This window comes from Amblyomma maculatum, chromosome 7, assembly GCF_055883805.1.
Source record: "Amblyomma maculatum isolate TAMU_Amacu chromosome 7, ASM5588380v1, whole genome shotgun sequence".
NCBI classification, from domain to species: domain Eukaryota; kingdom Metazoa; phylum Arthropoda; class Arachnida; order Ixodida; family Ixodidae; genus Amblyomma; species Amblyomma maculatum.
In genome coordinates, this window is record NC_139350.1 from 108,466,718 (window position 1) to 108,489,162 (window position 22,445).

A 22,445-nucleotide genomic window follows, 5' to 3' on the forward strand; every position below is an offset into this window, starting at 1 on the left:
TTGCAAGACATCTTGTAGCCTAAAAAAGTGGGTGCATTAGCTGAGCTACAAGATCACTACAAGAAATATCAAGACATCTGGCAATGTCTTGCATATCTTGTCGAGACATATTATATATGTTTAGTAGCCATCTAAGAGGTCTACTGAGACATCTATCGGGCATCTTGCTTGTCTTGGCAAGACAGTTTATAGCCGTCTCATAGATGGGTTCGTGTTTACTGGGTAGTGTCGGCGTGGTCTCATTTTTGGGGTATACTTGTACGTGGTTGTCTGGGCCAGAGTTGATGTGCACTCAGTCTAAAGCAACTCGCCATGCAGTGCGCTGCCAATGCTACATTTAGCCTGCTTAATCGTCGAGTCAAGTACGATATAATGAACCAGGCTTTCTCGATTCAATCTAAAGTACTGCAGGTCAGAGCACGAACCTTGTATCGGCGTGGACTTGCCACTAAATTCGCCGGTCTCACTCACATGAGACACGTGCAAACTGTTTAAAAGTCGATAAGAAAAACAAAGCTGTCATTAGGCAAGCCCAAGCATTAGGCGCTTGAGCGCGGTACAGCGCAAGAAACGTGCAAAATAAATCTAGAAGACTGGTGGCTGCGTGCTTTGTTTTCCTAAAATCCGCTCTTCTTCTGCTGCACTGGCGAAATCCTTGGATTTTTTTTCTGCAATATTGCAGAAATACTGCAGAAGACACGTTTTCATTGCCAACAAACCCGCCGTAAACTCGCAAGCAGACCTACGCAGCGTGCGTTTCTGCGAGCGCCGACGGCTGCCGATCCACACTACCGGAGTGACGGTGGCGCCACCTCTAGGTCGATCTCGCGGCGAATGGTGTCTAGAAGGGGGCAGTGTGACGGGCGGGAGCCGGCGAGGAGCACAGGGCAGCGATGAAAGCTATAGATGGCGCTACTTGCAGCTGGTGTGCAGCCGTCGCGGCGGTTGGAGGGGGGTGGCACAGGGCACCAGGCACGCGTGTCGCGTGAATTTTGCGTCGCGTTTGAATTTTTATTCTGGTGCGATGCCAACATGACGAAATGTTTGCACATCAGAGATGAAAAGATGCATTGTTTTCTCCATCAGTACGCGCAAATTGAGTTTAGCGACGCAGGTTAGGAAAAGCAGGTTGTAATAGAACGCATATCAGAATATCAACTCTGTACGCGTTTAGTTTTCACTAAAAGCTTGATAGCACAAGTGAATATGGACAACGAACACGGACAATTCGGAACTCTGACTGGGAGCTTTGGAGTTCGGCTGCAGCCGCGGCAAATATAATGAGTCGCCACAGAAAAAAAAAAAAAAACGGACGTACTAGCAAATTGGTTCTCAGCGCGCTACGACACGCTAACAAGTAGAAAAACGTAAAACAGACAGGACGACGAACAGAGCGCTGTCTGTTCGTCGGGCTGCATGCGCCAGCAACATGCCGTTTATGGCTACGTTACTTGGAAGCTGTAGCTCATAAATAATAGGTGCGCTTGTGGATGTTCTGGCGCATCTCAAATCATGCATTAAATATTTTCGATCACTGCTTTTGCTGGACAAATCCACAAGACCAAAGGAAACACTTCATTACAAGGCAAAGAAATCATTTGCACCAAATTTCCACAAGAGCATAAATGACGCTTATTTTATTAGTACAATATACAAATGCAGACGTCAGAGCGACCGAACAACGAATTAATGGCTCTGCTTTGAATTCACTCTGTTTATAACATCAAATGTTTCTGGCGCTTATTTTGAAGAGCCTTGTCCATTATTCAGAGTAAAAAAAAAACTGAATCCATAGTTAGCACCACAAACTGGAAACATTTTGCAGTAACCTCTTTACGATGAACATCGCGTATCCCACTTGGTGGAGTTTTTTAGACTGCTGAGAAACTGCGTGAAATCATGCACACTGAAAGCATAAAACGTTTTCTGTTTTTAACAAAAAATGTGAATGCGTCCCCTACTAACGCCGGCCAGCATAGTTCTATATGCTACAGCCAGGAACAAACGTTTGGGGGAGGGATTTGTGGGAAAAATTTATTTCTTCTTTGCCTCGCTAGTTTGTCTTCTGATATTTTTTTTCCTCTGGATGGAGCGTGCATGTCCCCTCGTGACTCCACAAATTTCTTTCTTCATAATTGTCCGACCACACACACACACACACACACACACACACACACACACACACACACACACACACACACACACACACACACACACACACACACACACACACACACACACACACACACACACACACACACACACACACACACACACACACACACACACACACACACACACACACACACACACACACACACACACACACACACACACACACACACACACACACACACACACACAATTCCACGAGCCAGTATCCCTCAAACTTTTGTCCCTGGCTGTAAAATAAGCCTCCCCTATCAAATTGTTGCGTGCACAGCGATCTTAATTGCATTCAGCTGCTGCTCGGGTGACTTTGAGGCCAGAATCACAATTCTGGCAAGAAATTGTGCTGCTAAACTTCTGTGTCACACATCCTGCCATGTAAAATATAAGCTGGCTATCCCTTGTTTCACCCTCGTTATTGTGGCCTGAACTGAGGCACAGCTGAATACGAAAGCCAGCATCACAATGCTCCCATCATATGTCCTGAAATATAAACATGTCCAGCGTATTAAAATATTTTTTTCAGCTGTTGATCAGCAAAGTCATAGCGTAACAATTAAGTTTGGCTTGAATATTCTTCTGTTTCTGCAGACGGTCAAGGTTATAGAAACTAGGGCAGATGATAGTTACGAGCAACTTCGCAGGTCTTGGGAGAAGATTTGTCTCGAGTATTCTATACCGAAAATGTTGTCCTGACTTAGTATGCCATGCGTTCGCAAACGAGACACAATTAGTCGTCAGCTCCTTGTCAGCATGTTTGATATTTCGCAACCTCAGTTCGCGTTAAGCTACATATTTAGGTGGTCTGAAAAGGGGGTTTCGGCTTTGCGCGCTTTGTACCCGCTACTGCGCCCGGGTGCAAAACATGTTCGCTCTTTTGCGCCACGAGTGCGCACAGCGTTATCTACTGCATAACACGGGATGAGCTTGAAATCACCCACTTCGCACCTCAAAAGGATCACTGTGGTACATGTGCGACTACCAGCTTCGAATCGCTCGCGGTCCACGTGCAAACAAGCGCAGTCCACGCGTCCCTGACCTCGCCCGCACTCGCGCTGCTGCGCTCAATCACGCGGCAGCGGCTGGTTTCCCATGCACACCAGAGGGCTGCACCTTCATCGCGGATCGCGCCTCCCTCTCGCAAGGCGCGGATACGTCGCCCGTCACACTGCCATCATAGTTGTTGCAAAGTTACATAGCATGGAAGACCAATGCTTGTTGTGTGGTACGTCAGGAGCTTACCACTCGACGACCGAGTAGCTCGATCCGTTAGCGTGCGTGAGATTCGTCCTTTACTCGAAACTACATTCGAGCCTTCGCGCTAAGAGGCCAGCAAAACGAGATTGGCCAGATTCCATATCTGACGCACCACAGACAATTTTTTATTTTGTAATTAACAATTTAGTAATGAAGATATTTTTCTTATATACTGATCTGCAAAGTTGGAGAGCACCTTCTGAAAAACCCCCATTATATTTATTTCCGATAAAGAAAGCCTGTGAATCGTTTTTCCGAGCTCAAAATATATATATATATATTTCGATATATTTCGCTGGCTCTATTTTGAGCTTGGAAAAACGATTCACAGGCTTTCTTTATCGGAAATAAATATAATGGGGGTTTTTCAGAAGGTGCTCTCCAACTTTATATATATATATATATATATATATATATATATATATATATATATATATATATATATATATATATATATATATATATATATATATATATATATATATATATAGCCCCTGCCCCGAGGTCCATGTCGGTGTAAATAATGCCTTCTCACTCACTCACACTAACGCATTCGCAACGATTGTGGTGCTGTCAATCGTGGTTTGAGTGACCGAAATTAGCTGCGGCCTTGATTCGACAGCCCAGTCTCAGGGTAGGCTGGTATGTTGGCGGTGGTTACAGCTTGAAGCGGACGAAGAAACCACCACAGACATATCGGCCTGCCGCTTGCTGCAGCGGGGTAGTGGAGCCAAAGCTGCAGCTGATTTCGTTCACTGAAATCTAGGATGAGAGCAGTACAATCGTGGTGCACGAATGCGTCAGCCACGTGATATTTTTTTATTTTGTACTTTGTGGGCTTTCTTTAAAGCTTGAAAAAATGTTTCACGTACTAGAGACTTTCCTTATAGGAAATAAATAGAAGAGGGGTTTTGGAAGGTGCTCTCCAATTTTGCAAATCCATTTACTGTCTAAAGGCAATAGTTAAAAATTAGAAAAATTATCTTAATTACTAATTAATTAATTGCAAAATAAAAAAAACCTGTGGTGCGCCAGATAGCTGGCAGCTGTACACAAATGGTTTCTCTGGCCTACCTAAAATGTTTCATTTTTTAACCCTTGGCTAAAGGTAGCTTTTACACCCTGTATATATGCTTATCAATAATAATTAGGGCAGCCTCATACGTGTCCACATTAATTATGCATTATAAGGTTCCGTTCACATCGCATCTTCGTCCAGACAATTAATTCACCACAACGAGAGAGAACACCACAAAATCGTGAACACCCACACTCAATTAGGTCAAGGCCATTTGAAGGGCAAATTCAGTGTCACACGAAGACCTGCTATACATGGCGTAGTGAAGGTTTTGTTTCTATCGTAAATTGGTTTGTAAGAAAAGAAAGGCGCAGTATCTGTCAAGGTCACTTGAAAGTGAAAATTGTGCATACCCGACGGCTCGAACAACCTGGCGTAGTGAAACTTTCGCTTCAAAAAAATTCGCTTAGCTCGGCTATGCCCTAGCCTCCACGCGCGTGCGCTTCGTTTTATTAATGTGACTCGCCACCTGAACATTTTTATTCTTATTATTAATTAGTTCACAGGAAGGGAAAGGCGCAGTATCTGTCACACTTGCTCTGTGGACACCTGAACCGCGCCGTAAGAGAAGGGAGGAAGGTGGGAGTGAAAGTGGAATGAGAGAAAGGGGAGCCGTAGTGGAGGGCTACGGAGTAATTTCGACCACCTGGGGATCTTTAACGTGCGCTGACATCGCACAGCACACGGACGCCACTTCGTTTCGCCGCCATTCTCATGTTTGGCGATTTCTGTCGGTGACTCCAGAAAGGTCAACGTTGGACCACATGGGGAATCATTTGGTTCAAAATTGTAGTCTATATTCGCTGGACACTCTAGGTTCAGACCGATGTTAGGCTAATGTACACAAAAGTAATAGTCTAGTCGAGTTTTAAAATGTGTGAGGGAGCCATACCGACCACCTCCTCTGGTCATTGAAACCGTAACTAAGGGTGTTACTTCCGGGGGCCCTGCGGTAAATTGTTAAATTGGTTTAGAGGAAAGGAAAGGCGCATGTGTGTATCTGTCACATTTCTCGGTGGGTACCTGAACCGCGCCGTAAGGGAAGGGAGGGAACTGGGAGTCAAATAAGAGAGTTAGCGGGGGGGGGGGGGGGGAGCTGCAGAATTTCAACAACCTGGGGATCTTTGTGTGTGTGTGTGTGTGTGTGTGTGTGTGCGCGTGTGTGCATGTGCTGTGGACATCGCACAGCTAGCGGACGCCTTTACTTTTCGCCTCCATCGAAACGCGGCCGCCGCGGTCGTGATCGGTACTCCAATTTAGTCGAGCGTATTAACCACTGAGCCATCGTTGATGGCGCGGGTAGATTTCTTCGGAGAATCCGACCTCCGTGCGCCTACGACCCAGTGAAGAACTACTTTAAACTTTATGTTTTCGAATATTAAAGTAGACAAAATTTTGCACAATCGCAAACTATTTCACCGACCACCACACAGTGTTTGCAATTGTCAAAAGGTGTGAATTGTTGATGAAGATGTTGATATTGTCGAAGAACGTGATGAGTGATGTTTGAGCAAAAAGAAATGTTATCGAATATTTATTGATGAAGAATGTTACGTTCGAAGAAGATGTATGAGTTTGTTTAAGCATGATGCAAAAAATGAATAAAGAATGTGACAAAACATGCACGGTGTCATATTTATTAAACATATATGCTTCAATCATTTGAACATGACAGCTTGCGCTCTTGCATTTCAACGCCTGTTGGTGGTGGCTGCATTTTTTCAATGGAAGGCGAGAAACAGAAAAATAACGCCAATAGCGTAAATTTCAAATTTTCGGAGATCATTCAGAACACTCTAAAAACGCACTGAAGCAAGGCTGAATGGTGGGCCTGTTGGTAATTAATATTGAAAGTGTAAACCAGCTAAAAAAAGACGCAAAGACGAGAGAGAACGTTCGTGTCCTGTGAAGTTCTCTCACGTGTTTGCGCAGGCACCCTAGGGAGGCTTGAGTAGAAGCGTCCTCTCTCCTCCTCGTCCGCACGTTATCAAGACCACGAGGAGCGCTCAGAGCATTTCTAACTACCATCACTCAGGACATAGCCTCCTTTATGCTATGCTGAGGATAAGCTGAGATTTCGGTTTTACAGACCGATAACTTCCCTAACTGAGTTATGTACTCCATCTCTGAAAGTGCACAATTCGATTGTACCAGAATGTAGGCAAAGAATTTGACAAGTCAGTAAAGATTAGAATGGATGGATGGACTAAACTTTAATGTCCAACAGATAAGGTGATCTACCCACCCCCCGACACGCAGGTCAAGGGGCGGGTGCCGCCGCCTCAGAGGCAGGCCGGGAGGTCTTGGGTCCCAGCAGCCTCTTCAGCCAGTTGTACGAGTCCGAGCCAGGGTCCGAGCTGCGCAGCAGGGTCTTCCAGGTGTCTCTACAGCCTATATTGTTCGTCCTCCTGGGAGAATACGGGCATTCCCTTATTATGTGGTCGAGGGTCCCTCTCGCCCCACAAAGATTGCACTTGTCACTCCTAGCCTCAGGGAACATGTGGTTCGCCATAACCGGGTGCGGATATGTATAAGTTTGCAGTCGCCTCCACGCCACTGCTTGTCTGCTGTTTAATTTCGGGTCGGGGGGGGGGGGGGGGGGGGGTACCAGTCTACGATCCAATCTGTAGTGCTGCGTGATCTCCCCATATTTTAGCAAGCGCTCTCCGCTTCCTCGGTCATCAAGTGGCCCTGCAGCGGCTCGGCGGTAGAGATCTCGAGCCAGCTTGTGGGCCGCCTCGTTGCCGGGGACGGCTTCGTGCGCAGGAGTCCAAATTATTTGAATTTTCCTATCCAACTTTTTCTGGCCTAGGATTCTGGCTGCTAAGGGCGAGATTTTTCCCTTGCTAAAGTTTTGTATGGCAGTTTTGCTGTCACTGATGGCAAACTTCGCCTTCCGTTCCGACGCAAGCTAACGCGATCGCAGTTTCCTCGGCTATTTCTATGCTCCGCCCGCGCAAAGTGGCAGCTGTCACGGGATTGCCCCGGCCGTTGACTACCGTTGCTACCGTGAAACTGCCACCACCTCCCGCCGCGTCTACATAGGCCACTTCATGTTCCGAAATTTCGCCGAATCTAATTTCTAATGCTTCGGCTCGTTTTTTCCTCCTGTCTTTGTTATATTCCGGGTGCATGTTTTTTGGCAGCGGGGGAATCACCAAATTTTGCCTGACTTCTCTAGCTACCTCCACCTTGACCGTGGGACCCCTATCCGGATTTATTCCAATTTTCGTCAAAATGACTCTTCCTGTCTTCGTGGTGCTAAGTCTCTCAATTTGAGAGGTTCGCACCACTTCCGGCAGTTCTGCCCATGTGTTGTGTACCCCTAGAGCCATCACTCTCTCTGTGGATGTGCATATGGGCAGTCCCAGAGCTCTTTTTACGCATTTTCTCATTAGAGACTCAATTTTTTCTTTTTCCACCGCTTTCAAATCTAGATACGGCGTTGCGTAGCTCACTCGGCTGAAGATGTAGGCCTGTATCAGTTTCATCAAATTTTTTTCCTTTAACCCTCGGCCTCTGTTGGCCACCCGCCTAATTAGGCTCAGGGTCTGCATCGCGTGATTCTCCAGCCTCTTGATGGTCTCGCCATTATGTCCGTGTGACTGGAGAATCAAGCCCAAGATTCTGATTTGCTCGACTATTGGTACCTCGTTACCCGCCACTTTAATTTTGATCTCCGACGGTGCCTTGCACCTTAAGTGCTTCGGATTGTATATAAACAATTCTGATTTCTGCGGCGAGCACGCTAGGCCTCTCTCTGCCGCGTAATCGACTATAATGTCGGTGGCGGCTTGGAGCAGGTATTCGACGCACGAATCACTTCCCCGGTTGACCCAAAGGGTGATATCATCCGCATATATACTAAATTTTAATCCTTCGAGCTTTGCCAATTGCTCGGGGAGTTCCCTCATAGCCACGTTAAAGAGTAGGGGGGACAGCATTGATCCCTGGGGCGTACCCTTACTCCCTAGCTCTATTGCGGGGGATTCCAGCGTCTGGAACTTCATGCAGGCCGTTCTACCCGTCAGAAAGTCCCTGATGTACCGGTATGTCCTGGTACCTACATTAATCTTGTTCAGCCCTTCCAGGACCGCCTCATGTTTTACGTTGTCGAAAGCCTTCGTGAGGTCGAGCCCCAAAATTGCTTTCGCATCTTTAGACTTTGAGTCTATTATGTCATGTTTGATTTGGAGCATGACGTCCTGCGTACACAAGTGAGGACGGAACCCGACCATCTCATGTGGCCACAGATCACCCTGCTCCATGAAACTCATCAGTCTGGTCTGGACGACGTGCTCCATCAATTTCCCCACGCATGAAGTTAAGAAAATTGGTCGTAAATTTGCCAGTTGAGGAGGCTTCCCTGGTTTCGGTATTAAAATAATGCTTGCCGTCTTCCACTGTTGTGGGAGCTCGCCTTTCCCCCAACATTCCTGCATATACTCCGTTAGATACCTAATGGAGTCATCATCTAGGTTCCTGAGCATTTTGTTCGTTACTCCGTCAGGGCCTGGAGCCGACTTCGTTTTAAGTCTTACAATCTCCGCCCTCACTTCCGCTTCTGTGATGGGGGCGTCCAGCGCCTCGTTAGGCGCTCCACCATAGTCAGGAAGTGGGGTTCGTGAAGTTTCCCCCACATTCGTCTCAATTAATTTGCTCATGAAATCATCATCGTTCCCTTCAAAAGCGTGCCTCGCTTTTGCCAATCTTATACCAGATTGCGTCTTCGAGTTGTCTGGGTCCAACAAGTGCCGGAGGAAGCTCCACGTCTTGGAGAGGTTCATGCTCCCCTCCATCTCGTCACACTTGTTGTCCCAATTTTGTTCGCATAATTTTAAAGTATAGTCTTCGATTTCCTTATTATGTCGCGCAATCCTTCTTCTGAGGTTGCGGTTCCATTTCTGCTTTTTGAGACGACGCTCCATGCTCTGTTTAGCTTCCCACATATGCAGAAGACGGCTGTCCGCAATCTCCTGGTCGTTATCACCTTCGAGCAATTTTGTTGCGTCTCTAACGTCCGATCAGAGCGCCGTCGCCCATTCCTCGATGCTTCTGATGGGCTCTAGTTTCTGAGCCCTCCTGATATCTCTAAATTCATCCCACTCAACGACGGCCGGCGCGCGAGCCCGGCGTGTTTTAACGCCTTTCCTCAGTGTGGAGACAATTATGTAGTGGTCGCTGCCAAAATTTAGATCCGAATTATGCCATTCTAGACCTTTTACGTTTTTCGAGAATGTTAGGTCTGGGGATGTATCCTAGACGCTATTGCCCACCCTCGTTGGGCTCTCGGGGTCCGTGTGCAGAGTGAGCCATAGGTCATGCGTATCCTCCCACAGCTGTCTACCTTTTGGGCACTGGTGCGGGTACCCCCATTCCTGGTGATGTGCATTAAAGTCCCCCACTATCAACAGTGGCTGGTTGTTTCAAATTTTGAGGGCCTTGCGAAGCAGAGCTCTGAACCTCACCTTCCTTTGCCTGGGTGAGCTGTATAAATTTAAAGATTAGGAACGCGTTTAAAAGAGTAGAGGCGTGGGCGATATGAGAGGATATCGATTCAAGAATAAATTCAGGTGGCACTTTGGCTCACTAAAGGCTTCGGAGCCTTCCCTGGCGCACCCAGTCACACGGCACTTCTCCAAGGTCTTTACTGCAAAGGAGCTCTATTGCATTAAAGGAGCAAAACTAAAAAGGAGAAGCAGCGCAGCTACACGGCAAATGCAAAGTAGATAGATGGCGATGATGATGCTGATGATCAGATATTCTTCGTGAGCGTCATCTGTCGAGCGGCAATCACAACGGATGTCAACCGCTGCGCTTGAAATGGCGCTAGTAGCAGCCACCAAAATTTAAGTAGACGATATCTTTCACCTTAACTGATAAGTGAACAAGACTGGCCTTGTTTATGTTAGGAAAAGTAACCGACTCATTATTATAAAAAGACTCTGAAGGTTTGATGAAGGTTTGAAGCGGATGTTTAGTGACAAGAATTTCTTTTTTCCTTTCCATTCTGACCACGGTAGACACGCACTCGTCGTTCCGCCTGGTTTCGCGTGCGAAGAATACTTTACTTGTGCAAATTTCGAATAAATTTTAATAGGTTGTGTTCGATCAACGTAATCAACGTGCGTGTTACGACCATGAGCAACGAGACCCAGGACGTGAAAGTATGGTGGCTGTAGCATAGTGAAAGCAAACGCGAAATCACAAGGAGACATCGTATGTCGATGCGACTGCTGAAACGTTCGAACTCTTCTATCAACACTCGGAGATTTTTAAAGTTCATTGAAATGCAAAGTTAACGCCTAAAAGGCCACCCCATGGAGCGAACTTTCTCTGCGAACTTCATGTGGTGCGGCGCAACGCTGACGCACCGTCGCCGTGTCGTACCACATGCAGCTTAAAACTGGCGCCGTCGGCGCCCGAGTGAGAAAACCCACGAGCTGGTCCGCTTCAACAACGCACTTTTCACACTAAATGACATTTCAAGAGCAACACATAAAATAGGCAACGTCTAAAATTACGCCCGAGAGCGCTTGCATACAGCCTTCGAGTACGCCTGGCGCCGCAACAACAGCGTACTGTAGGCGCGTCGCTTTGCAGCAGAGCTTGAGCGAGTGTTGTTGAGCGGAACGTCGAAAAAGGTCCCGCTCCGGCAACATTATCACAGTAGGCAAAATTGCAACGCTCACAGCACCTTATGACGCGACCTTACCAAAGCGGTGCAGGCCGCTAGCGCGGCGGACAACAGTGCTCTGGCCGAGCGCTGCTCCCTATAGTCGTCGCTAGGCCTGTTTTGTTTCGCATCGATGGCACATGAAGCAGCGCTATGAAATTCCTTCGTGCTATAGTAAATGGTCTACTCATAAAACTGCCTAACTCTCAGTCCCATTCTCTAGTAATAAAAGCAAATTATGATTAATTTCGGCTTCATTTTTTGATGGAGCTGGCGTGCAGGCGGGCCGCAGCACCTGCTCCGCAACGGCGGCAGCCGGCTGTGAGCAGAAACTTGCTTGCAAGTTGTCGCTTCTATACCAGTGACCAGGTAAAGCTCAGCGATCCTCAAGAAGGACTCAGTTTTGACATTAAACTTATTATTTACGGCAACAACAAAACTTAGCACTCGTTTTCTGAGTTTTTTCTTATCGCCGGCGCGCACGACTCCAAGCTACTGAATAGCCGGCTTGGTCTGCGGCGAACGGCTGCCGGGCCGCTGTTCGCAAGGTTTGCCGCGGGAAAATCGCTCCATGTGGGTCAGCGTCAATTAGGCTTAAATATAATGTTAAAAATTATATTTGTGTCAACTTTTTTTTTTTGCTTTTTTTTCTTGTTTTTTTTTTCTTTTTTTTTAGTCCGCTCCGTGGCGTTCATGTTCGGGCTGCTCCTTTGCGAAGCTGAAGGTCGCTAACGACCGCCTTTCCCGCTACGGTCCTTTATCGCAAAGGGCCAGCGACTTTGCCATGTAGCTGCGCGTCAACCGCCTTTGGAGCAAAGAATCTTAATTCTCAAGGCCTTACAGTGCCCGTGTGAAATGGGTATTAGGCATGCACTGCGAGACTGTGGTTGACTAGTGACTTATTTGGCTGTATATAAGCGCACGTATTTACAGGCAACCCAAAGTCCCGGTTCTGTAAGCGTAAACTTTCACTAATTGCCTATAACCAATTGCTTAATTAGCACAAGCATACTAATGAACTGATTAGTGTATTGTGCTTCAGTCAATTACCAGTGCAAGGTATACTTATCAGCAAACCTTAGTTCCTGTTCAGCAAGCGCAAACTTTAGCTGATTGCATAATTAGCACTACTATGATAATTAGCTGATTAGTGTAATTGACTATCACTTAGTTCAATTGTAAGTACACCCTCGCTTGACTACGTCCACATATAGGAAACTAATTAATAATTATTTACCTGTGTTAATTAGGCTAATTTGTTAAACATCTAAACTGTCCCCACTTGTAGCATCACTATACAATCTCTTTAATTGATTGCATGGTTACTAGCCAAAGTACAATTGGCCCATTTTGAAAATCACGCACAGTGACATCACGACCATTTAGACCAATTGAAAAGCGGGACATTTTTGTAGACAACTGCTTTGTGGGCCTTGAGTGAAGGATTACACGGATGACAAGTCGTTCCGTGAAAAAAAAAAAAAAGTTAGAAACCTTTTGGGCTGGCAGTTTGGGTATTTCGAGCGGCATCTGTGCTGCCATGGTCAATAAAAATGAGATAGCGTCGTCAATTGTGTTCACGGGAAATCTTCGCACATATATGAAACCAGTTTACTCAGGACGCCGGTTGGGACGGCGGCAAACGAGGATCCTACAAAGTTCGATATATTAAATAAAAAAAAAAAAGAAAAGAAGCGCGCCGTTATATTCGACCATGGTCGTTTCGTTCTTATCTTTTAATGCGTCTGCGTAGAGGACTGGGAAGGAAAGGGAGAGAAACATGCATCGCGCTCATGCAAAACAAACGAAAATGCTGCATAGCACGGCTTCGCGCCGCGCACACGCACGTCAACCTCTGGCCGCGATCTCCACGGAGGGCATTGGCGCAAGTTTCAGGTATCTAGTTTGAGGGGTTACGTAGCTGCAGTGCCCTCGGGCTCTGTGCACCAGCTGACACACCCAAGCCAGTCCACCAACTTCTTTCCCTGGGCCACGTGGTCAGGTTTGAGACCGATTAAACAAGAAACACATGTGGACATGGCGTGTATGCATGTACACATGTACTCCACCGACGTACGTGGCGCGTTTGCTCGAAGCGCAGCTGAAGCAAAGCAGACATGCCTCCCTCTCCTCGAGCTGCGCAAGAAAGGGTAAACAGACGCCAGACTGCGCGGCTTGATTGAACCACTGGAAAAAGAAGACATCCGCCATAAAGAGGAGCACGGAAATCAAATTTCTCAAACCACAGAGCAACGTCTCAACGTCGTGTAGCGAACTGAGGTTGGCCCACACGTTCATTCCTTCAAGAAGACTCAAAGTGTTGCTACCGCCACTGCGTTATACCGCTGAATGTAGAATACGCGTGTGTGCGCAACATATTTATCTCACGGCTCAGAGAGCATTAATTCGGCATCGCGTCTGAAAGTTGATAGACAAGTGATAGACAGGCAGATCGACTATGCAGATGTTTGAAAGGTAAAATGAAGATGAAAGAAATAAATATAAGTAAATAAAGAAATAAAGAAAATTTGACGCCCCCGGGAGGGCTCGAACCTCCAACCTTATGGTTAACAGCCGAACGCGCTAGCAGATTGCATCACGGAGGCGGGACGAACTGATGTGCCTAAAATGGCTTATTTATCGCTAGGCTTAGCAATTTACCCAATCGGTTAGAGAGTATACTTTATTTGCATTCAGTGCACTTTTAACGTTTTATTTTGACTATGTAAACGGTTATTAGTTGTTTAAAATAGCACTTCAAGACTAATTAGCCGTACGAATTTAATTTTTGAAGGGCAAAGTATTTGAAGAACATAAAAATGTCAATTTCGGAACAGTTTTTCCACCTTTAATGTGCACCAAGTACGTGGCCAAAGGGAATGGCTTGAGATCGTGAGGATTACCTCAACAAGATCATTCTTCATAGGATCATTTCTATAGAATGGTCGCCGATTCGTAAGTCGCGATTTCGGAATACACTCATCCACGATGAGGAGGCGAGGGTCTTCGCCTGAGCGCGAAGCCGGCTGTGGAACTTGGGTTCCTCAACCCGGTTCCTGCAATTGATGACCGTTCCCTCAGGCGTAACAGCCTGGTGGGAGGGCGAAGACCCAATCTGAGTGGTTGAGTGTTAATTTTTAAAGAAATCTAAAGGCAGAATAGTGCGCTCTCCAGGATACTTGGAGCACTACGCTCCTATCCACGGTGCTCCTGTTACCCATTTCGGCCGTAACAGCCTGATGGGAGGGCGAAGACTCAGTCTGAGTGGTTGAGTGTGATTTTTTTAAGAAATCTAAAGGCATAATAGTGCGCTCTCCAGGATACTTGGAGCACTACGCTCCTGTCCACGGTGCTCCTGTCACCCATCTCGGCCGTTGTTCAGAGTCCTAGGAATGCACCCTGCGCAGGTGCGGGAAAGCGAATTCGCTGCGCAAGAGACTCGATCAATTCACTGCAAAGTTGTTCATGCTTGCTGCCAATTTCCCGCGCGTCCAAGGCTCAGCTACCTTAGCGCATTTCTCGTGCCTTGTCCTCTCTTCTGGCCTCTGGCGTGGCTTCGTCCATTTCTCCAAGGTCCAACGGCTCTTCGCACTCAAAGGAGAGTACGTATTTTCTGAGAATCTGCATTGGAGTGCCATTTTGCATGTCAATTGGCGGATCCGCATGCTTGGTGCATGCGCTGTGCAGTTATGGTGGCTAGGTGCATGTCGTTCTGGTTCCAGCGCTCATCGCGTTTTTCACTAGTGGTCGAATGTAATTCGTCTGCCAGTAAATATGTATACATTGAGCATGCTGTCTTTGTAGATGTGAGTTCGAAATAGTAGAACCTTTTCATTTTTTGTATACAGGTATAGTTCGCTTGTTATTGGTTTCATTTCTTGTTCCCGCCAAGCCGAATGTTCGGAAAAGGGCTCGGATGGAAGTAAACGCGTGTTTCGAAGTTTCAGCTCACTCAAAAAATGTGTGTTCACTTTCGGGACCAACTAACCCAGTTGAACAGGACTCTGTGGAAGTTGCGGCGGAAGTTTCTCCTGGTAAAATGTCGCACTCATTAGGTGTTTCCAGTGAAACCATCTACTCATCTGAAGCAGGTACTTCTGGTGAAAGCTTGAGCGTCACGAACTGTGGTAGCGGCGTATTTTACTCTCAGTCTGTCGGACTTCAGATTTCAGGAGTGTCATACGAGAGCGATGACAGTTCCAGTAGTGACCGCAACGTATCTGGACCTGAGTTACTTGCTAGTTAAAACGACGGCGGATTGATGTCTAGCGGGTTGAGTAGAGCGGCCGGGAAAGTTTGTGAGCGAATTGTAGAATGCATCAACAGTGGCTCTGACCTTGTGGCAGGTTTAGCAAGGTGGGCGGTGGAGGAAAACATATCGCATCAATCTTTGCACTCACTTCTGGCTTTGTTAAAAATGCACGGCTGCTTTTCAGACCTACCGAAGGATGCTCGCACGCTACTTAAGACACCGAGGACTCAGCATGTAGCTAATGTTAAAGAGGTGCCCCTGGACATTACTGTCACTTTGGCCTAGAGAGAGGATTGATGGATGTGCTTCTCAGTGCTTCACACTTGCATGAAGTAGCCAGACTATCATTTAATATTGATGGCTTGCCCCTCTCAAAAAGTTCGCGACAGCAGCTATGACCAATCCAGTGCTTAGTGCACTTCAGTAACTGTGACAAGCTTGGTCCATTTGTAGTTGGTGCCTACGCTGGTGGTCAAAACCAAATGATGCTAATGTGTTCCTATCCCCTTTTGTCTGCGAGTTGGGAAGATTGATTGAGAGAGGGATTACTGTCTGCAGGCAGAGAGTTGAAGTTGAAATCAAACATTTCATTTGTGATGCTACAGCACACGCATTCATCTTCAAAACTAAGGGACACAGTGGCTACTCTGGTTGTCCAAAATGTGTCGTTGAGGGTGACTTCGGTGGAAAAATGTTTTACCCCACTGAACCTGCAGCACTTAGGACAGACAATTCTTTCCGCAGTCAAGCTGATGCAGAACACCATCTAGGTACATCAGTTTTGACTGAGCGTCCACTTGATTGCATTAACATGGTGCCTTTGGACCCGATGCACTTGGTGTACCTTGGTGCAATGAGGAAACTAGTTAACCTGTGGTTTTCAGGGCCAATATCTGTTCGACTTGGTGCCACAGACCGGAAAAACCTGTCGGCAAAGAGTGCAGCATTAGAAAAATGTGTTCCTAAAGAGTTTGTCAGAAAGCTAAGAACACTAGATGAAAAAGATCGCTGGAAAGCCACAGAATTTAGAATGTTGCTTCATTACACTGGACCAGTAATTCTGAAGGAAGTGCTGTCCACACCTGCTTTTTCAAATTTCTTGACATTGCATGTGGCTACAACTATTCTAAGCACACACTCTCTTTGCCGTGACTTTACGGACTATGCTGACAGCCTTCTCAGGCATTTGGTAGAAGGATTTGCAAAGCTGTATGGTGCCGAAGAGGTGTCATATAACATTCATTGCTTATTGCACCTTGCAGCAGATGCGCGTCTACATGGCACTCTAGATTCATTTTCTGCCTTTCCGTTTGAGAACAACCTTCAGTCTATCAGAAAGCTTCTGCGCAAGCCTGGCTGTACGCTTAGCCAACTCTATAACAGGCTGGAGGAAAGAAATGCACTTGTGAGATCATCATCAGTTCAAGGTGGAAAGAAAGATGAGTTTGTTCTTTTGGGAAGTCATGATCAAGGAGACCTTCCCCCTCAGTGCCAGTTCCCCATGTACACCCGTGTCAAGTTTGAGTCATTTACTCTAAGCTTATCTCGAGGTGGCAGCTGTTTTAAAATCAAAGATGACTTTATTCATATTGAGCACTTTGCTCACAGCAAGTTGGATGGAAAGCCATGTATAATTGGAAAGAAATTTTGTTGCATTGAGCCGTTATATCAGTATCCACTTGAGTCAACTAAACTTGGAATTGCTGTTGCCAGCAAACTGTCTGCTACGAAGTGCTGGCCTGTTGATAATGCACAGAAACTTGTCAGGCTGACATACAAGGATAAATTTGTTGTTTTGCCCATGTTACATGCTGCTTAAATGCTTTTTCCATCCCTATTCTCTTTCCAGTCGCGTGCTGCTTAAATTTGTTTTTTTCTTATGACAAAGCTAGCTATTTCACAGGGTACAGAGCATAGAACATAGCAGCTATTGCCAACTTCACCTTAGTACGTGTTCACATAATATTTTAATTGTTTATATTTTACTCGGCTGTGCAATTACATAGCTATGTGCTTCGGCCAGCTCGCATGTTTGGTGCATTGCAGCAGAATTTTCGCTTCCCACTATTTATGCTGTGGTGTTGAAGGCCATGTCCATCTGCTTTTTGTGATGTGTGACGTTCTGTTGAGCCTTTGGTCCTTCTGTTTGTATTTTTGCGCACATCAGATCACCATATGAGGTCATATTTCAGATGAGGTACTGCATCGTTGAATTTATTGACGAAGAAACCATTGAGCTTGTCCCAGAAACATGGGTCGTAGGCGGGAGGTGCTTTTGGCCACCCGGCCCGGGGAACAAAATGACACTTATAAAGAAGGCGCAGGCACCAGGCTCAGACTGGGAGACATTCCGGATTGCGCTAAAGGGGACATACGGTAAGACCTTTTCATAATATCTCAAGCACTACAAGGTGAGGGTTGGGTTCCTGAGTTTAAATTGAAAAAGCATTAAATCATGCTTGATTTAAATTTTTCTGTGATTGCAATAAAAAGGTTAGTATTCATGTGCACACAGAAGCTAACTGGTTATCAAGCAATAGTTTGCAATATGTCAAAGGATAGGAATAATTTATGGAAGTAAGCAGCATAGTGAGACTGCGTACAGTTTGATAAAGTGCGAGGTTATAAATCTTGAGGTATCACTTTTCTCGCTTAAACACCTTTGCATGTTTGGAGGCTCGAACTTGTAGCCAAACATTGTTTACTAACTCAGTGCTCTTCAATGTCATCACCTGCTAGAGACCTGTACTGTTATGCATGTTCCTCCATTCAGTCCAATGGCTCTCACAATCGTTCATAGTGGTTACTAAAAGGTGGCACGTTCTAACTGCCATGAATCTGTGTGTAGGTCCCATCAGTGGAAATATATCAACTCACATTTTGACAGCAATACCATGTTACATTACAGAAAAAAAAGCCAATCCATGCACATAAAATATTTCCTGAAGGAAAAAAGACTGAAAATGAGTACATAAACACTTAATGAGTGTCAAATCTTCGAAAAATATAAAACGAGAAATCCAGCCTCTGGATACCAACAGACAATTTGCCAAAGCAATAGTACCCCTTTCTGTATTTTACTTGCAGACAAATATGAAGACGGTCGGAGAAAGCTCAGTTTAGCGGAATACACATCTGACCGGGATTCTAATCACAAGGAAGCGGAGAATTCCAGTTCGCTATGCTGACATCTCTCAGCCACCAACACCGCCATCAAGCTTCCCTGGGACATCAAGTAAATGCAAGCACTTTTGAGCAAAGAGCTGCAGTACTTATGACAGCTGGTGGCGTGAGCTTTTCTCAACCACCCCTACCGCCTCAAAGTTTCCCTACGACTTCAGCAAGTCAATGTAAGCTGCTTTTTGGATGAAAAAGCCAGGTGACTGATGAATGTTTCCTTTTTCATGTTTTAGCTGCCACCATGGACCTTTCAGAAGAAGATAATACTCAGTGGCAATGTTACATCGGATATAAATTACTTATTAGCGATGCTTATCACTTATGTCACTGCTTTCTTTTCTAGATGAAGAATGCAACACAACAACGCACGACTCCAGTTGTGGTAATTATATTTTGATATTCTTTAGATTCTATGACTGCACTAGCACCTTATTTGTCTCGGGCGGAGAAAATCAAGTGTTTTTCAAGAGTTGTGGAGCTTTTATTTAGAATGTCCAAAAAATGAAGCAAATGCTTTTAGAATAAGAAACAGAAAATAAAAACGGTACCACTTATTCTGTGTTAAGAAGTAGTGGATGCTACTACAGCCTGAAATTATCGAACATTACGTCATGTAGATTAACGATGGTGGCTCAGTTCAGGAAACCTACTGCGAAGTTTTGAATTTTATATTGGTAATGCATGCAGAAATGCAGAATTGTAATTCAAAACAAGAAAAGGCACTCCATGCATTATAGTATAGAGCACACTTGTTACAGTACTTACGTTACACGACCTATAATAGTTTGCCTAATAACGGACTATTACAATCAGTTTTAGATGAAGCTACGCCATTTCTCTTAAAAATGTCTTCTGGGCAACATATCCATAGTATTCGAAGCTTCTTTTCTTATTAGTAGGACTGCTGATATGAGATGGGTATACGCTTTGTCATTTGAATGTGTGTGGAAATTTTGCCATTACCGAAATTTGGCTGCTACAAAATCAATTCAAATTCAGGACCCTGTGTTGAGCAGCAAGGTACTTTATGCACTGAGCAAGCTCCTGCACAATTTTATGCACCTTACTTGGGGTGAAATACTTAGAGAAATAGTTTTTGACACAGTCTTGGTTGCACAAAAGCACATGCAATGGAGCTTTTTGGCCAGAGTTGCTGTAGCAGCATGAAAAAACTGGTTTGCAATGTTAACTTAAGTTGGTGGCACTTTTTGTATATGTATCACAGGAAGCGTCAGCACCAATCATGAAGCACCAGGCAGGCCTACTCCAACAGCCAAGCAGCAGAGCCGACGCCGAGAGAGATAGATAGATGGATTTATTGAAAGGAAAAGGCAGAGAGGTTGGCCGGAATAATTCAAATCTGGCCTGCTACTCTGCACTGGGGAAGGGGAAGGAGAGAAGAAAGAAGGTCATGATGGGTGACGATGTGGGAGAAGGCATATGCAATATATATACAGACACAGCAGCTTGCTTTACAAGCGCGAATCAAGTCCGCTGGCGCTCAAATAACGGCAAAGAGCACGCACTGCCTGGACGCCCTTCCCCTTGTCCTGCCAAGCGCCCAGCAGCAGTTCCTCCGACAGAGGCCTCTTGTCTAAACGCTTCAAGGAAGCAGCTAGCACATTTCTTTCGTTCGCATACTCTGGTCCACAGTCTCTGGGAAGCCACAAGTTGAACATTCCGGTGAGTCCATCTGTCCAATTAAATGTAAGTACTTGCGCATGAAAGCCACGTTTAAACGAAGTCTATGTATCAAGCATGCCTGATGACGCGGAATATCACGCGGAACATTAAATTTAAATGTTCGATCGAGCCTTCTTAGACGGATGTGTCGGGCGTCTGGTTGAGCCCAGTAAGCTGCTGTAGCAATATTCATACAATTCTTTAGAAGACACGTCGTATCCGCTCTTGAAAAAGGCACAGCTGTTTGGAAGCCATTGATGAGTGCGCTTTTCGCTTCAACATCGGCCTGCTCATTTCCATGGAGGCCGCAGTGGGCAGGGATCCATTGAAATATTATCACGTGGCCTTACAGCTGGGCAGATGTGATGAGCTCCATAATGTTTAGTGCCAGGGACTGATAGGCAGTGTGGCGTAAGAAGTTTTCCAAAATTTGTAATGCAGTCTTCGAGTCCGTGAATATAAACCATTTTTGAGGTGGTTCCCCACATATATAGCGAATAGATTCCCGAATGGCTACAAGTTCAGCAGCGGTTGATGTAGAGGTATGTACCAAAAGGAAATGCAGAGTCGTTTTATGAGCTGGTATGACCTCAGCTGCAGCGGATGCCTGTGCTGACGCAGATCCATCGGTGTGTACGCGAATATAATTAGGATATTCTGACCAGATGTGCGCCAGAGTAAGTTGTTTGAGTCGACTAATTGGCACCATTGATTTCTTTAGTATACCGGGAACACGAAGGTGCACCAAATGTTTATCCATCGTCCATGCATGGTGGTTGGGCGGGACGATATGGGAGGGCATATCCTGTCGGTACTTGCGACTGATGGCAGCGGAGTGCACTTGTAAAACTGCAGTCCGGCCTCTCATCCAGAATCTTGCTGAGTGGGTGAAAACGGTGTCTTGTAAGTGGTCGTAAATATACACGAAGTGGTTCGTGTGACAAGTATATGGACACTGGGCGAGCGTGTGCCTCTTCAATTGTGCCTTTGTTAGAGGTGCATCTGGGCAGTCCAAGGCATATTTTCAGTGCCTGCGCTTGCACGCTAAAGTCCGCAAGCAGGAAATGCTCATACTGGAGAGTACTGGGAGACTGTACCGGATGTAGCCAACAAACAGAGCCTCGTAAAGCCGTATTAAGGAGCGCTCAGTTGGACCCCATTTGATGCCAGGTATGTAACGAAATACATGGCAAAAATTAATTAGCCTTTTCTTCACCATAGCAATATGTTTTGACCAAGATAGTCGGTGGTCAATAATTACTCCCAAGAATCTGTGCCTGGAGACGTATGGTATTACGACTCCATGAAGGGTAATCGGGTAGCGGCTGACACATTTTCCCGTAAACGCGATCACTGCACACTTTTCTGCCGCTAAAAATAAACCTTGACGCCGTAAGTACATCGATGTTGATGACACAGCTCGTTGCAGTCTCTCACGTAGTTGTGGGCGCGTCGAACCAGAGGCCCAGATGCAGATGTCGTCAGCATATGCACTTATGTGGATGTTAGTTGGCAGTTCACTCACCAGGCCAATTAGCGCAACGTTAAATAAAGTTGGGCTGAGAACTCCTCCCCGTTTAACTCCACGACCGACCTGAAAGCGGGTAGTATCTCCTTCAGGCGCAGTCATGTGAACAGAGCGGCCGCTGAGATAGCTTACAATCCACAAGTACAGCCGGCCACCAACTCCCACGTCGTCAAGTCCATCAAGAATAGCTTCATGAAGGACGTTGTCGTAAGCTCCCTTTATATCTAAAAATGCAGCAGCTACTAGTCGACGGTGACGCTTTTCGTGTTCTACTGTCGCCGCAAGGTCGATGACGCTGTCAATGGAAGAGCGTCCGCGGCGAAATCCAGTCATCGTATTCGGATAAAGATCATTACTCTCTAGATACCACTCAAGTCTTGCCAGCACCATGCGCTCCATAACTTTTCCAACACAGCTTGCTAGGGCAATTGGCCGGTATGAGGTAAGTTCGAGAGGAGGCTTTCCAGGCTTCAAAAGAGCAACCAGGCCGCTAATTTTCCAGTGTTAAGGAACAGTACTAGAAGCCCATATATCATTGAAATAATTATGTAGTGCAGTTCTACCATCCTTGCCTAGGTTTGATAAGGTTGAATAAGTAATCCCGTCAGGACCAGGTGCAGAT

At 45.9% G+C, this 22,445-nt stretch overlaps 1 long non-coding RNA gene and 1 other non-coding gene across 2 annotated transcripts in view; both read left to right on the top strand.

Moving 5' to 3' along the window:
- LOC146184310 (uncharacterized) overlaps positions 1-18,654 on the top strand; it is a 40,488-nt gene extending 21,834 nt beyond the window's left edge. The window contains exons 2-3 of the long non-coding RNA XR_014708563.1: positions 17,625-17,808; positions 18,520-18,654. This is a non-coding gene — a long non-coding RNA (uncharacterized LOC146184310). The remainder of the gene's footprint in view (positions 1-17,624; positions 17,809-18,519) is intronic.
- Positions 14,090-14,304, top strand: LOC146184313 (small nucleolar RNA U3). Its single transcript, XR_014708989.1, has one exon. It is a non-coding gene; the product is annotated as a small nucleolar RNA U3 (small nucleolar RNA).
- Positions 18,655-22,445: the final 3,791 nt, after the last annotated feature.